Below are 14661 nucleotides of genomic sequence, written 5' to 3' on the forward strand. Positions count from 1 at the left end.
TTTATTTATTTATTATTTATTTATTTATTAGTTTATTCTGGTAGTTCCTTTTATGCATTCCAAGAAATAATATTTAGACATCAGTATAATAACTCTTAAAGTCTATTATGAAATTTGGTTTATTCGTACATTAATCTGTTCACTCAAGGGGCGTCTGGGTGGCTCAGTCGGTTTAGTGTCCGACTTCAGCTCCGGTCATGATCTTGCAGTTCGTGAGTTCAAACCGCAGGTCAGGCTCTGTGCTGACAGCTCAAAGCCTGGAGCCTGTTTCAGATTCTTTGTCTCCCTCTTTCTCTGCTCCTCCCCTGCTCATGCTCTCTCTCTTTCTCAAAAAATAAACATTAAAAAAATGTTTTTAATCTGTTCATTCAAGAACATTTATTGGCATCTAATATTTGCATGGTATCTTGCTACATGCTAATATGTTATACGTTCAAATATTAATATGTTCAAATATTAAAGGTTTTGTTTAATTGTGGATGGTTCAAAAACATAAATAGGTTTTTATAAAAATATCATGATGTTAAGATAATAAGAGAGATTGATTTCATTGACGAAAGCAAAACAAAACTAAATTTATTCTTTCACCATGCCAGTGGAAAATACAAATATTGTCTGAAATACAAAATCGAACAGAGCTGCCACACCATCCAAATATCAGATAGATCTCTTTAGGAACTTAAGTGATAAGGCATTAATGGTTATTTTCTAATTAATAGATAAATGTTTACTGGAATGATTAATTTCTTACATTAGGACTCTAGTCGTTCAATATGTCTTTATAGAAGATGCTTGACTTTGATCTCATGCATGTTTTGAGGCACTGCAAAGTCCGAGAGACTGAAGAGAGAGATAATGTTGAAGAGGAGTAATGTCAGACTGGTGTATTGCCCTCTTGGTATTATCCATATTAATTACTAAAAAGAAGTACAGTATTTCCGGACTAAATATTTGTGAACTGATTTTAATAATTTTTAAATAAATATGTGTTCCACCTATGCAAAATAATCCTTCATTCCAACCTCAAATACAACTTCATATGGAAAAGAGTTATCCTTTAAGATGTGTTTATTTTTGAGTCATTTATGGTAATTACTAAACTGTGCTATACACATGCTAATGAGTGAATGCTAAAGTATAGAATGAGAAGAGTAAAATTTAGTATTATAATCTTCAAAAAAAATCTTTTAACAATGGCAGTGCTATATTCATTTTATTTTGTCTCCCTTTTTTCTGAGTACTCACTCTTCAGATTGTTCTAGAATGCTTTCTGGCTACCAGAAAGTACTAGCTGTAGTCTCTCATCCATACTGGCTTACTTTCTTAATGTGTCGTCATCTGTGTGTGTCTGTGCGCATGTGCGTCCATGAGTGTGTACAGGCATGTGTATCTCTTGTTTGCCATCAAATTTAGTCCTTCTGTTTTCCTAATTTTAATTTTGCTAAAGGTATTTAACAAATTAATACTTTTTTAAAAAAATTGGTGGTTGGTAATATTTTGAAGAGTGATCTCCTTTTCTGATAAATGACATTAATTTTATTCAGCTCCTCATTTCCTTGAGTCAAAGAAGTTATATATTATGGATTCTGAGAGGGATATTTGGAAAATTCATCCCCAGATGAATATTCCTGAAGTCATTAAAACTTTTCTACTGCTTCCTATATACAACTACTCAGATATTTGAATTTGATACTCGTGCACATATTTGCAAATATAAACCTCATTCAGAAAGCCAAAATAAGTTTTTTTAGCACTGTGTCTATGAAAAAAAAAACCGTTTATACTGCATCTTTACTTAGTAAAACATGTTTCTATTCCCACTAACCAGGAAATGTGAGTTTAAGGATGAGTTAAACTAGTAATTATGTTTATGTTGATTTTTGTTTATTATAAATAAGTGCTTCATATTAAGTTCATCTTTTAAAATTGGAAAATTATTCAAATTTTATTATTAAATATCACTTGAAAATATATGCTGATTCAACATAATCAATCAGGGCTATAGCTAGTATATATAGAAATGGAATCCTCTAATGGATTTCAGTGGTAAAATGCATGCAGTTTTCAACTGTTTATAAATATATCAGAAAGTTTTGAATGAGGGGGTGGTGCCTGGGTGGTTCAGTCTGACTTTTAAGCATCTGACTTTTGATCTTGGCTCAGGTCATGATCTCATGGCCCATGAATTTGAGCCCTACATCAGGTTCTGTGCTGACAGCTCAGAGCCTGGGGCCTGTTTCAGATTCTGTGTCTCCCTCTGTCTCTCTGCCCCTCCCATGCTTACACTCTGTCTCTCTCTCTCTCTCTCACTCTTTCAAAACTAAGTAAACATTAAAAAATTAAAAAGATAATAAAGTTTTGGATGAGGAAATATTTTTTTTTTGTAAGTTAGTGTTTTTATTTTTGTCAGATAAATACCCAGAAGTGGAATTGCTGGATCATCTGATGGTTCTATTTTAAATTTTTTTTTTTTTAATTTTTTTTTCAACGTTTATTTATTTTTGGGACAGAGAGAGACACAGCATGAACGGGGGAGGGGCAGAGAGCGAGGGAGACACAGAATCGGAAACAGGCTCCAGGCTCCGAGCCATCAGCCCAGAGCCCGACGCGGGGCTCGAACTCACGACCGCGAGATCGTGACCTGGCTGAAGTCGGACGCTTAACCGACTGGCCACCCAGGCGCCCCTCTATTTTAAATTTTTAAAGAAACCTCCATACTGTCTTCCATAGTGGCTCCCCAATTTACAGAGGAAATAATTTTTAAACTATAAAGTATTTTTTCACTAGAAAACTATTTGAAAAATCACATTGGCATTTAAAAAACTACCAAGATAAAAATTCTGAAATAGTGATTGGCTAAAGTGATTTTAATTTAAAAATTTATTACACCAATTAGAAATGTCACCAAAAACAAGAATATCATTCATCAAAAGTAAATTTATGTATAGTTTGAAATCATTTAGTTATTTTAATATCATGACTTCTATAATTGATCATGTTAGATTCAAGTTGAGTTACAAGGAGATTCGATGGTGTCTATGATGTATATTTTGGATAAGTAAATTAATTAACTAAAAATCAGGGGCGCCTGGGTGGCTCAGTTGGTTAAGCTTCCCAACTCTTGATTTCAGCTCAGGTCATGATCTCATAGTTTATTAGAGCCCCGCATCGGGCTCTGCACTGACAGTGTGGAGCTGCTTGGAATTCTCTCTCTCTCTCTCTTCTCTCCCTGCCCCTCCCCCATCCAAGCATGCATGATTTCTCTCTCTCCCTTTCTCAAAATGGATAGATAAAGTATAAAATAATCTAAAATATGTTAAAGGTGGTTATATGAGTACACTTATACAGATACATAATAGGATAAAAGAAAATCACATACACACTTGTCATGGATAGTAGCCTGTCTTCCTAATTCAGAATTCAATCTTAGGTTAATATACAAAAATTTGTGGTCACACAATACTAATTGAGTATGAAATCGCAAAGTTGCATGGTAAATTCTACATGCAACATTCTCTCTTTTTTAATTTACTAGATTTACATGATGTTTTAATAATGCTTTTTAAAAATTTACTTTAAGATATATTGTATTGAAGCTACCTATATTTGCTAAAAGTTTCTAATATAAACATTTTTTCCCTCTGGGGAAGAATTGAAATTGAACTGCTTAGTTCCAATGTATCTGTGATTCTCCCACAATGTCTGATCTTAAGCTTAAACATTATATTTTTCTTCTTTTTTCAAGATATAGATTTAATTTCTTTTTGTATTTGAATATTTCCATTTTTTAGGTCTTCTGTTTATCACTCTCTTGGTCATAGATCCACTTTTAAAAGATGTTTTCTATAAATTATGCCTTCATTATAAAGTTTTGTTTTGTTTTGTTGATTCAGAACTCTATATTTTCAAACTAACATGCATGCCACTCCCTCCAAATATACTCTGGATTATTTCTTTCTGAATCATTATACTGTGTCCAATACTATCAAAAATACCTGGGCTTTAAATCAGGTTTGTTTTACTCTAAATCATCAGAGGTGATTAGCATAGCCCTCTTAACAAGAAGAAAAGGCACAAGGACCTTTTGGCTTACTGGACATGAAGATCCTGGAAATGATAATTATTCAGAGTTTAAATAACTAAAATCATTTCCAAATGCCCTATCTTCAGTGAAATTTATAGGACACATTAATAAGGGATTGAGCTAAATCAAATTCTATTATGTCATTTTTCTTATTGTTAAAGATACAAGTCGTTGTAATTTGAGTCTGTGTGCTTGAATGAAATGTCAAATTATTCCCCCCCAAAAAAGTTATTGTATTTTTTACTTCTGAAAGAGACCAAACAACATGTGGAATGAAGTGCCAAACTACCATTGATAGAAGTGCTGACAAAACATCTCTGATTATGCTGATATTTTCCAATATAACCAACCCAAGAGGAGAATTGTTGAAAGTTGACATCTCTGTCACTTAGAAGATAAACCTGTCTGAAAAGAGAGATGAAGTAAAAAGAGATTACTGAGCTCAGCAACCTATTGCGTGTTTCAGGATTTCATTTTGCCTTTTACAGTATAATTTAACTTACGTTCCTTAGTTTTTTGTTTTGTTTTGTTTTTGCTTTTATGTTACATTCCTTTGACATAAAGAAGATTCAGCTTTAGGGAAGCTCTAAACAATTAAATGTAAATTTTAAATTAGACACTAATTCTACACAATTACACAATTTTATACAATTCTCACTGGGTAAAACTAGGAATTTTTTAACTAATTGATCTGCTACTTAAAATATTGTATTGGGGTGCCTGGGTGGCTCAGTCAGTTAATAGGTTAAGCATCTGACTTCTGCTCAGGTTGTGATCTCATGGTTCATGAGTTCAAACCCTGACAACTTCATACATGGAGCCTGCTTCGGATTCTGGGTCTTTCTCTCTCTCTGCCCTTCCCCTGTTTGCTCTCTGTCTCTCTCTGTCTCTCAAAAATAAACAATAAACAGTTAAAAAATTTAAAAAAATAAAATATTGTGTTAATTCATTTTAAATGAAACATGAGAGTTTAAATTTAGTTGAGTAGTTTTGAAAAACAGTGTACCAAATATAGACAATTGATCAGATGTCACAATTATGTACTTTAAAAAGAGTGAATTCATTCATTATTTTCAAACTGTATTTTTTCTTTGTTAAATTGGATCTCAGGGCTTAGATGAGTCATAATTCTTAGCCTTTTTCTAAATGAAATTGTTAGCCCCTCTAAATATGTTGTAGGCAGAATAAAGCCTTCCTCTCAAATGTTGTCTTTTTTTTCAGTTTTTATTTTATTATTTTTTAAAAAAAATTTTAGTGCTTATTTATTGTTGAGAGAGGCAGAGACAGAATGCAAGTGGGTTAGGGGCAGAGTTAGAGGGAGACACAGAATCCAAAGCAGGCTTCAGGCTCTGAGCTGTCAGCATCAGAGCCCCACGTGGGGCTTGAACTCACAAGCAGTGAGATGGTGACCTGAGCCAAAGTCAGACGCTCAACCGACTGAGCCACCCAGGAGCCCCATTCAGTTTTTATTTTAATTCCAATTGGTTGACATACACTGTTATATTAGTTTTAGGTGAACAATGTAATGAAAAATGCTGGTGGTATTTTGATAGTGATTGCATTAAATGTGTAGATTGCTTTGGGTAGTATAGACATTTTAACAATACTTGTTCTTCCAATCCATGAGTATGGAATGTCTTTCCATTCCTGTGTGTCATCTTCAATTTCTTTCATGAATCTTTTATAGTTTTCAGAGTTGTCAGATCTTTCACCACTTTGGTTAGGTTTATTCCTAAGTGTCTTATTACTTTTGGTGCAATTCTAAATGGGATTGTTTTCTTAATTTCTCTTTCTGCTGCTTCATTATTTGTTGTATAGAAATGCAACAGATTTCTATACATTGATTTTGTATCCTGCAACTTTACTGAATTTTTGTATTAGTTGTAGCAATTTTTTGTTGTTGCAGTCTTTTGGGTTTTCTTTTTTTTTTTAATTTTTTTTTCAACATTTATTTATTTTTGGGACAGAGAGAGACAGAGCATGAACGGGGGAGGGGCAGAGAGAGAGGGAGACACAGAATTGGAAACAGGCTCCAGGCTCTGAGCCATCAGCCCAGAGCCTGACGCGGGGCTCGAACTCACGGACCGCGAGATCGTGACCTGGCTGAAGTCGGACGCTCAACTGACTGCGCCACCCAGGCGCCCCTCTTTTGGGTTTTCTATATAGAGTATCATGTGATCTGCAGATAGTGAAAGTTTTACTTCTTCCTTAGCAATTTGTATGTCTTTTATTTATTTTTATTGTCTGATTGCTGTGGCTAAGACTTTCAGTACTACATTTATTAAAAGTTGTGAGAATGGACATCCTTTTCTTGTTCCTGACAGTGGAAAAGCTCTGTTTCTCCCCATTGAGAATATCAGCTGTGGGTTTTTCATATATGGCCTTTATAATGTTGAGGTATGTTCCCTATATCCCTACTTTTGAGGTATTTTAACATGAATGATATTCTTTTTTGTCAAATATGTTTTTATCTGTGTCTGTTTGAAATAATCATACTATTCATATCCTTTCTCTTCTTGATGTTATGTATCACATTGATTGATTTGTGAATATTGAAACACTTTTGCAACCCAGGAAAAATCCCACTTATTGTGGTGAATAATTTTTTAATGTATGATTGAATTTGGTTTGCTAGTATTTTATTGAGAATTTTTGTATCTATGTTCATCAAGAAAATATTGGCCTGCAGTTCTTGTTTTTAGTGGTGTCTTTATCTGGTTTTGTTATCAGGGTAATGCTGGTCTCATGGAATTCATTTGGAAGTTTTCCTTCCTTTTCTATTTTTTGGAAAAATTTAAGAAGAATAGGTATTAATCTTTCTTTAAATGTTTGGTAGAATTTGCCTATGAAGCCATCTAGTCCTGGACTTTTGTTTGTTGAGAGTTTTTTGATTACTGATTTAATTTCTTTACTGGTTATTGGTCTGTTCAAGTTTTTTTTTATGTCTTCCTGTTTCAGTTTTGTTAGTTGATGTGTTTCCAGGAATTTATCCATTTCCACTAGGTTGTCCAAATTTTTGCATATAGTTTTTCATAATATTTTCTTTTAATTGTATTTCTGTGATGTTGGTTGTTATTTCTCCTCTCTCAATTGTGCTTTAATTTTTTTAATCCTTTCTTTTTTTTTTTTTTTTCTTGAGAGCATGGCTAGAGATTTATCAATATTACTGATATTTTCAAAGAACCAGCTCTTGGTTTCATTGATCTGTTCTAATTTCTTTTTTAGTTTCTATATTATTTACTTCTGCTCTAGTCTTTATTATTTCCTTCCTTCTGCTGTTTTTAATCTTTCTAGCTCTTTTAGGTGCAAAGTTAGGTGTTTATTTGAGACTCATCTTGCTTCCTGAGGTACGCCTATATTGTGATATACTTCCCTCTTAGAAACCGTTTTGCTGTATCCCAGAGGTTTTGGACTATTGTGTTTTAATTTTCATTTGTTTCCATGTATTTTTTTAAATTTATTCTTTTATTTCCTAGTTGATCCATTCATTGTTTAGTAGCATGTTGTTTAAGCTCTATGTATTTGTGGTCTCTCCAGATTTTCTGTTATAATCTTTGAATTAAAGTCTATTTTGTCTGATATAAGCTTTGCTATTCCAGCTTTCTTTGACATCTATTTTTATGGTAGATATTTCTCCATTCCCTTACTTTCAATCTGAAGGTGTCTGTACATCTAAAATGAGTCTCTTGTAGGCAGTATATAGATGGGACTTGCTTCTTTATTCATTCTGTCAACCTATGTATTTTGATTGGAGCATTTAGTCCATTTATATTCAAAATGATAATTGATAGTTTTGTATTTATTGTCATTTTATTATTTGCATTGTGGTTGTTCCTGAAGACATTTTCTGATTCCTTCTTATCTTTCCCTCTTTAATGGTTTGATCATTTTCTTTGGTGATATATTTAGATTTTTTTCTCTTTATTCTTTGCATATTTATTAGTGGCTTTAGTATATGTTTACCATTAGGTTTGTATATTACCCATTCTTTACTCTTTGCCTCCTCACATTTTAGGTATATGCTGTTATATTTCATATGCTTTTATTTTGTGGGTTCTTACAGAAATATTCATTTTTACTCCTTTTGTGTTTTCTAACTTTATACTGTCATTTTTGGTCTCTCCTTTCCATTCAATGAGTCCTCTTTAATATTTCTTTCAGGGCTAGTTTAGTGGTCATGAACTCTGTTAGTTTTTGTTTGTCTGGGAAGCTCCTTATCTCTCTTTCTATTCTGAATGACAGTCTTGCTGGATAGAGTATTCTTGGCTGGAGAGTTTTCCATTCAGCACTTTGAATATATCATGCCACTCCCTTCTGATTGGAAAGTTTCTGTTGAAAAATCTGTCAGCCTTATGTGTTTTCCTTTGTAAGTTACTGTCTTCTTTTCTCTTGCTGCTTTTAAAATGTTTTCTTATGACTGTATTTTGTCAATTTAATTACAATATGTCTTGGTGTTGGTCTGATTTTGTTGATTTTTATGGGAGTTCTCTGTGCCTCCTATATCTGGATATCTGTTTCCTTCCCCATATTAGGAAAGTTTTCTGTTATTATTTCTTCAAATAAATTATTTGTCCTTCTTCTTCTTCTTCTTCTTCTTCTTCTTCTTCTTCTTCTTCTTCTTCTTCTTCTGGGACTCCTATAATAATCCTATAATACTCCTATAATTGTTATTACATTTGATGGAATCACTGAGTTCTCAAGGCTATTCTAATTTTGCATATTTTTTTTCTGTTTTGCTCAGCTTGATTACTTTCCATTACTCTGCCTTCTAGGTCATTAATTTATTCCTCTGCTTCTTCCATCCTTTTTTTCATTCTATCAAAACTGTTTCTCATTTCTTTTACTGTGCCCTATATCTTTGCTATGCTATTCCTTTTCTGTGTGTTAAGGGTCTCATTCATGTTTTCCACTCTTTTCTCAAGTCCAAAAAGTATCCTTATAATCATTACTTTAAAATCTCTATCAGGAATGTGACATATCTATTTTGTTTAGATGTGTGGCTCTAGCCTTGTCCTATTCTTTCACTGAAATAAATTTATCTATCTTCTCATTTTAGCTGTCTTTGTGCCTGTGTGTTTGTGTGTGTGTGTGTGTGTGTGTGTGTGTGTGCGCGCGCGCACGTTTGGAAAGTCAACTACATCTCCTGTTGTTGAGGGTAACGGCCTTATGAAAAAGGGTTCCTGTAGTGCCCTGCCAGGTAGTGCTCCCTGCTCCCTGACACTTTTATTGTCATGAAGGGCCTGACTCTTCCAGGAGTATCTCCAATGTGTGCTGCATATGCTCTGCTGCTTTATCCTGCCACTTTATCCTTCAGGCCAGTCATCTGCATAGGCTCTCTTTGCCTCTGGTGGGTAGTGTTTGACCCCTGGCTGAATGTGTCATGTTTTAACTAGGTGTCCTGTGGTCTGTTTGTAAAATGTGTCCTATGGCCACCACCACCAGAATCGAGGCTCCCCAGTCTACAAGTCAGGAGATGTGATATGAACAGGGGTTTGAGCCTATCTCCTGGGGGAGCTGCCTATCAAGCTGGAAGTGTGACTAGGAGGGGCAGTTCCACTGGAATATGTGGAGTGGGGTTTGGTGTAAGCAAGTTATGTAGTAAGTGTTGGTGGTGCTTCTCTGGCTTCTTCAGGTAGCCTAGTGGTTATGCAGAGCTGGGGGAGGGAAATGGCACCAGTGAACTCCTTTTTCCCCAAGAGGTCCCTCTGTGAATGCTGTCTGTCTGGGACATGCTCCAAGATGAACAAATAATCTCCCCACTGTGTATCCCATGTACTCTTCAGATCACTGTTTCCATACCTTATGTTCCCTGGCCCTCCAAGTGCAGCACAATGCCCTTAATGCTCTCCCAGAGCCAAGTACATTGATCTTTAAAACTGCAGGCTTTAACCCTCACTGATAGTAAGAGCTCATGAAATTTGGCCCCTCTCACTTTCCAAGCCAATTTACTGTGGGGATTTGTTTTCCCCGTGCACTCCCCTGTGTGATAATCTATCTCTCACCCTTCTCTTCAACTGTGGATCCATCCCCACCACAGTAGCCATTATCCTTTTCTCTCCTTAAACCATGTCTCTGTACTTCCTACTTTCTTTGATGTGCTCTCTTCTTTACCTTTAGCTGTGGAGTTTGTTCTCTAGTCTTCAGGTCAATTTTGGGGGTGTTTAGGATGATTGGATAGTTATCTAATTGTATTTGTTGGACGAGGAAAGCCAGCGGTCCTCCTATTTCATTGCTATCTTCCATTGAGCCTCGATTCTGGTGGTGGTGGCCACAGGACTCATTTCACAAACAGACCTCCTCAAATGTATTGTCTTAATCTCTAGAATTTATGATGTATTATGTTACATGTCAAAGGAGAATTAAAGTTTCATATGGAATTAAGTTTGCTAATAAGATAACTTTGAGATGAGGAGATTACCCTAGATTATTCTGGTTTGCTCATCATTATCACAAGGGTCCTCATAAATGCAGAATAGAGACAGACAAATCAGGTGTCAGAGTGATGAGATGTGAGAAAGACTAGACTGGACCTTGCTGGTTTAGGTCATAACTATTCACTGGTGAGTGTGTATGATCATCTTTTATTAACTTAATAAGTAATTAATACAAATAATGAAACCCCATGAACTCACCATAAACCGAAGAATCAATTACATATATCTGTGCTTTTCCCCCTATTTTTTTTTAGTTTGCTTCACTAATACAGCTACCCTTAATTATATATAGTAAATTTATATGTACATTTAAATTTATCTTCATATTTAATCCCTCTACATTTGTGTTTCCTTTAATTAAGTGTTCTCTATATCTACTTATCTATCTTCTATCTATATATCGAAATAGGACACAAACAATTTTGAAAATGTTGCTTTCCATTTGTATACTGGCCTATACAATATAATTTAAAAATTTTAGTTCTTAGCAAAGTATTTTATTTTTTTAATTTTTTTAATGTTTATTTTAGAGAGAGAGAGAGAGAGACAGACTGTGAGTGGGGGAGGGTCAGAGAGAGGGAGACACAGATTCTGAAGCAGGCTCCAGGCTCTGAGCTGTCAGCACAGAACCAGACGCGGGGCTCAAATCCACAAACAGTGAGATCATGATCTGAGCTAAAGTCAGATGCTCAATGGACTGAGACACCCAGGTGCCCATTAGCAAAGTATTTTAAAGTATCTCATGCTGTATGTAATCTTTACGTACTTGCTTTTCACTCAAAAAAATTATTTACATGTTTGTTAAAATATTTGTCCATGTTGTTGCAAATAGCTGTACTTAATTCATAGATGGTATTTTATATTATTTTATTATTGCTATATCAAAAGGTATTTATTCATCAACCTATTAATAGGCATTATGTTTATGAGATTATTTTATGAACTACACCTAAAATGTATTTGGAAACACTTTTTTTTAAATTTTTTTTAATCTTTTTTTTAACGTTTATTTATTTTTGAGACAGAGAGAGACAGAACATGAATGGGGGAGGGTCAGAGAGAGGGAGACACAGAATCTGAAACAGGCTCCAGACTCTGAGCTGTCAGCACAGAGCCCGACGCGGGGCTCGAACTCACGGACCGCGAGATCATGACCTGAGCCAAAGTTGGCCGCTCAACTGACTGAGCCACCCAGGCGCCCCTGGAAACACTTTAAAAACATGTAATTGTAAAATATTTCATATATACCTTACAAAATATATAAATGTATGTAAACAACATAAATATATGTTCACATATTAAAATAAGCAACTTCCTTACATGCTCTGAAATAACTTGTTTAATATCATTCCTCCCTCTTTTTGAATGATTAGTAATTCACTTATATATTCATTGGTCACTGGTGCCTCAATTTGAGACATTTTTTAAACACCGACCCCCTCTTTCTCACACACAAACATATATTTTTTAAAATTTTTTAATGTTGATTTCTTTTTGAGAGACAGTGTATGAGCAGGGAAGGGCAGAGAGAGAGGGAGACACATATTCCCAAGCAGGCTCTAGGCTCTGAGCTGTCGGCACAGAGCCCGACGTAGGGCTTGAACTCCCGAACCGGGGCGCCTGGGTGGCGCAGTCGGTTAAGCGTCCGACTTCAGCCGGGTCACGATCTCGCATTCCGTGAGTTCGAGCCCCGCGTCGGGCTCTGGGCTGATGGCTCGGAGCCTGGAGCCTGTTTCCGATTCTGGGTCTCCCTCTCTCTCTGCCCCTCGCCCGTTCATGCTCTGTCTCTCTCTGTCCCAAAAATAAATGAACGTTGAAAAAAAAAAAAAAAATTAAAAAAAAAAAAAAAGAACTCCCGAACCATGAGATCATGACCTGAGCCGAAGTCAGAAGTTTAAGTGACTGAGCCACCCAGGCACCTCACACATATACCTTTTTAAAAGTTTATATGACAGTTTTTAAATAACAACCATCCCTCCAAGGTTTTGTTTTGTTTTTTTTTTTTTAATTTTTTTTTTCAACGTTTTTATATTTATTTTTGGGACAGAGAGAGACAGAGCATGAACAGGGGAGGGGCAGAGAGAGAGGGAGACACAGAATCGGAAACAGGCTCCAGGCTCTGAGCCATCCGCCCAGAGCCCGACGCGGGGCTCGAACTCCCGGACCGCGAGATCGTGACCTGGCTGAAGTCGGACGCTTAACCGACTGCGCCACCCAGGCGCCCCATCCAAGGTTTTAAGTTAATGGCACTATTCATATTTTCTAGTGCCTTTGTGTCAGTTTTGAGAAGTTGTATTACCTATAAATTGTCATTGTCATGTAAGATTTTAATTTTTTTTAAATAAATTTGTCCACAATATTCTATTTTGTTTAATATCTGCTGTATCTTTTGTTATTAAGTTATTTTCCATCTTAATATTGATGATTTGCATTTCTCTTTTTACTTAATCCATTTTGCTTTAAAGAAACATTTGTGTTTATTGACCTTATCTAATTTTCTTTTGTTTATTGTTTATTAACATGTATATTTTTTACTTTCTTAGGAAACAGTCTGATATTTTACTCACTTTTTGAGTTGTTAACTTCATTAAATTTTATTATTTCTTCTTTTCTGGTTAATAACTTAAAGCTATATATTTCTCAGTATATATCATATGTTTTGAGATATTATTATTGACATTAACCTATGTATGTCTTCTAATGAACATATGCCATCAATCTTCTTAGGACCACATATTATTTTAATTTATATTTTTTTATTTTTTATGTTTATTTTTGAGAGCAAGACAGAGAGAGAGAGAGAGAGAGAGAGAGAGAATGATCAGGGGAGGGACAGAGAGAGACAGAGACTCAGAATCTGAAGCAGGCTCCAGGTTCTGAGCTATCAGCACAGAGCCCAACGTGGGGCTCAATCTCACAAACAGTGAGAACATGACCTGAGCGAAGTCAAACACCTAATCAACTGAGCTACCCAGGCTCCCCTTCAGTTATATTTTTAAATATCTACAACTTTAATATAGCTTTGTTTTCGTGGCTGTAGTTGTTGGTTTCCAATCTAATTATATTATAGTCAGATAATATAATTTTGGGGATCCAAATAGTTAGAACTTATTAAAACTTGATTTATGGTACATTGAATGATTTTAGAGGGATATGTCATCTCTAATTGATATATTTTGTGTGTTAATATGTTCATTAGAAGTGTGGTTTAAGATACTCCCTACTGTTAAAATCTTTAAGTATACTAATATTAAAAAAAAAAACATAAACACAAGACTTGTGTTTTTAAAACCACACCCTATTGGGTTTTTATGTTCTTATCTATCACTTTCTAAGAAGTATATATCTTCTTTTTTTCTAACATTTTTTAAATTTTTTTTTAATTTTTGAGACAGGGAGAGACAGAGCATGAAGAGGGGAGGGTCAGAGAGAGGGAGACACAGAATCTGAAACAGGCTCCAGGCTCTGAGCTGTCATCACAGAGCCCGACGCGGGGCTCGAGCTCATGGACCGCGAGATCATGACCTGAGCCGAAGTCGGCCGCTTAACCAACTGAGCCACCCAGGCGCCCAGAAATATATATCTTCTAATCAGTTTTCTTGTTATATTCTTTTTATCTATATATTTTGAAAGAGTTATTATTTATGTAGACTTTTAATAATTTTTTTAATATTTATTTTATTTTTAAGAGAGAGCATGTGGGGGAGGGACAGACAGAGAGGGAGACAGAGGATCTGAAGTGGGCTTTGTGCTGACAGCAGTGAGCCCAATCCAGGGCTCAAACTTACAAATTATGAGATCATTACTTGAGCTACAGTCAGATGCTTAAGTGACTGAACCACCCAGGCACCCCAACATTTTAATAATTTTGTATATTCCTGGTTAACTGAAACTTTATTCATATTATAGTAGCCCTTTTTCTTATATTTACTTACAACCTTTTAATTCATATACCCTGTCTGTTTTTTAGATGTGTATCTTTTAGCTAGTATATAATTATATTTTCATTATTTTTCTTCACTCTTTGTCTATGGATGGAATAATTTACCATTTATTTTTTATTTTTTTTAATTTTTGTAAAATTAATGCATAATGTTATATATCTTTCAGGTGTACAATCTGTTGATTTAGTAATTATATACA

This window comes from Puma concolor, chromosome E4, assembly GCF_028749965.1.
Source record: "Puma concolor isolate L17-30 chromosome E4, mPumCon1.1.hap2, whole genome shotgun sequence".
In the NCBI taxonomy this organism is placed as follows: Eukaryota; Metazoa; Chordata; class Mammalia; order Carnivora; family Felidae; genus Puma; species Puma concolor.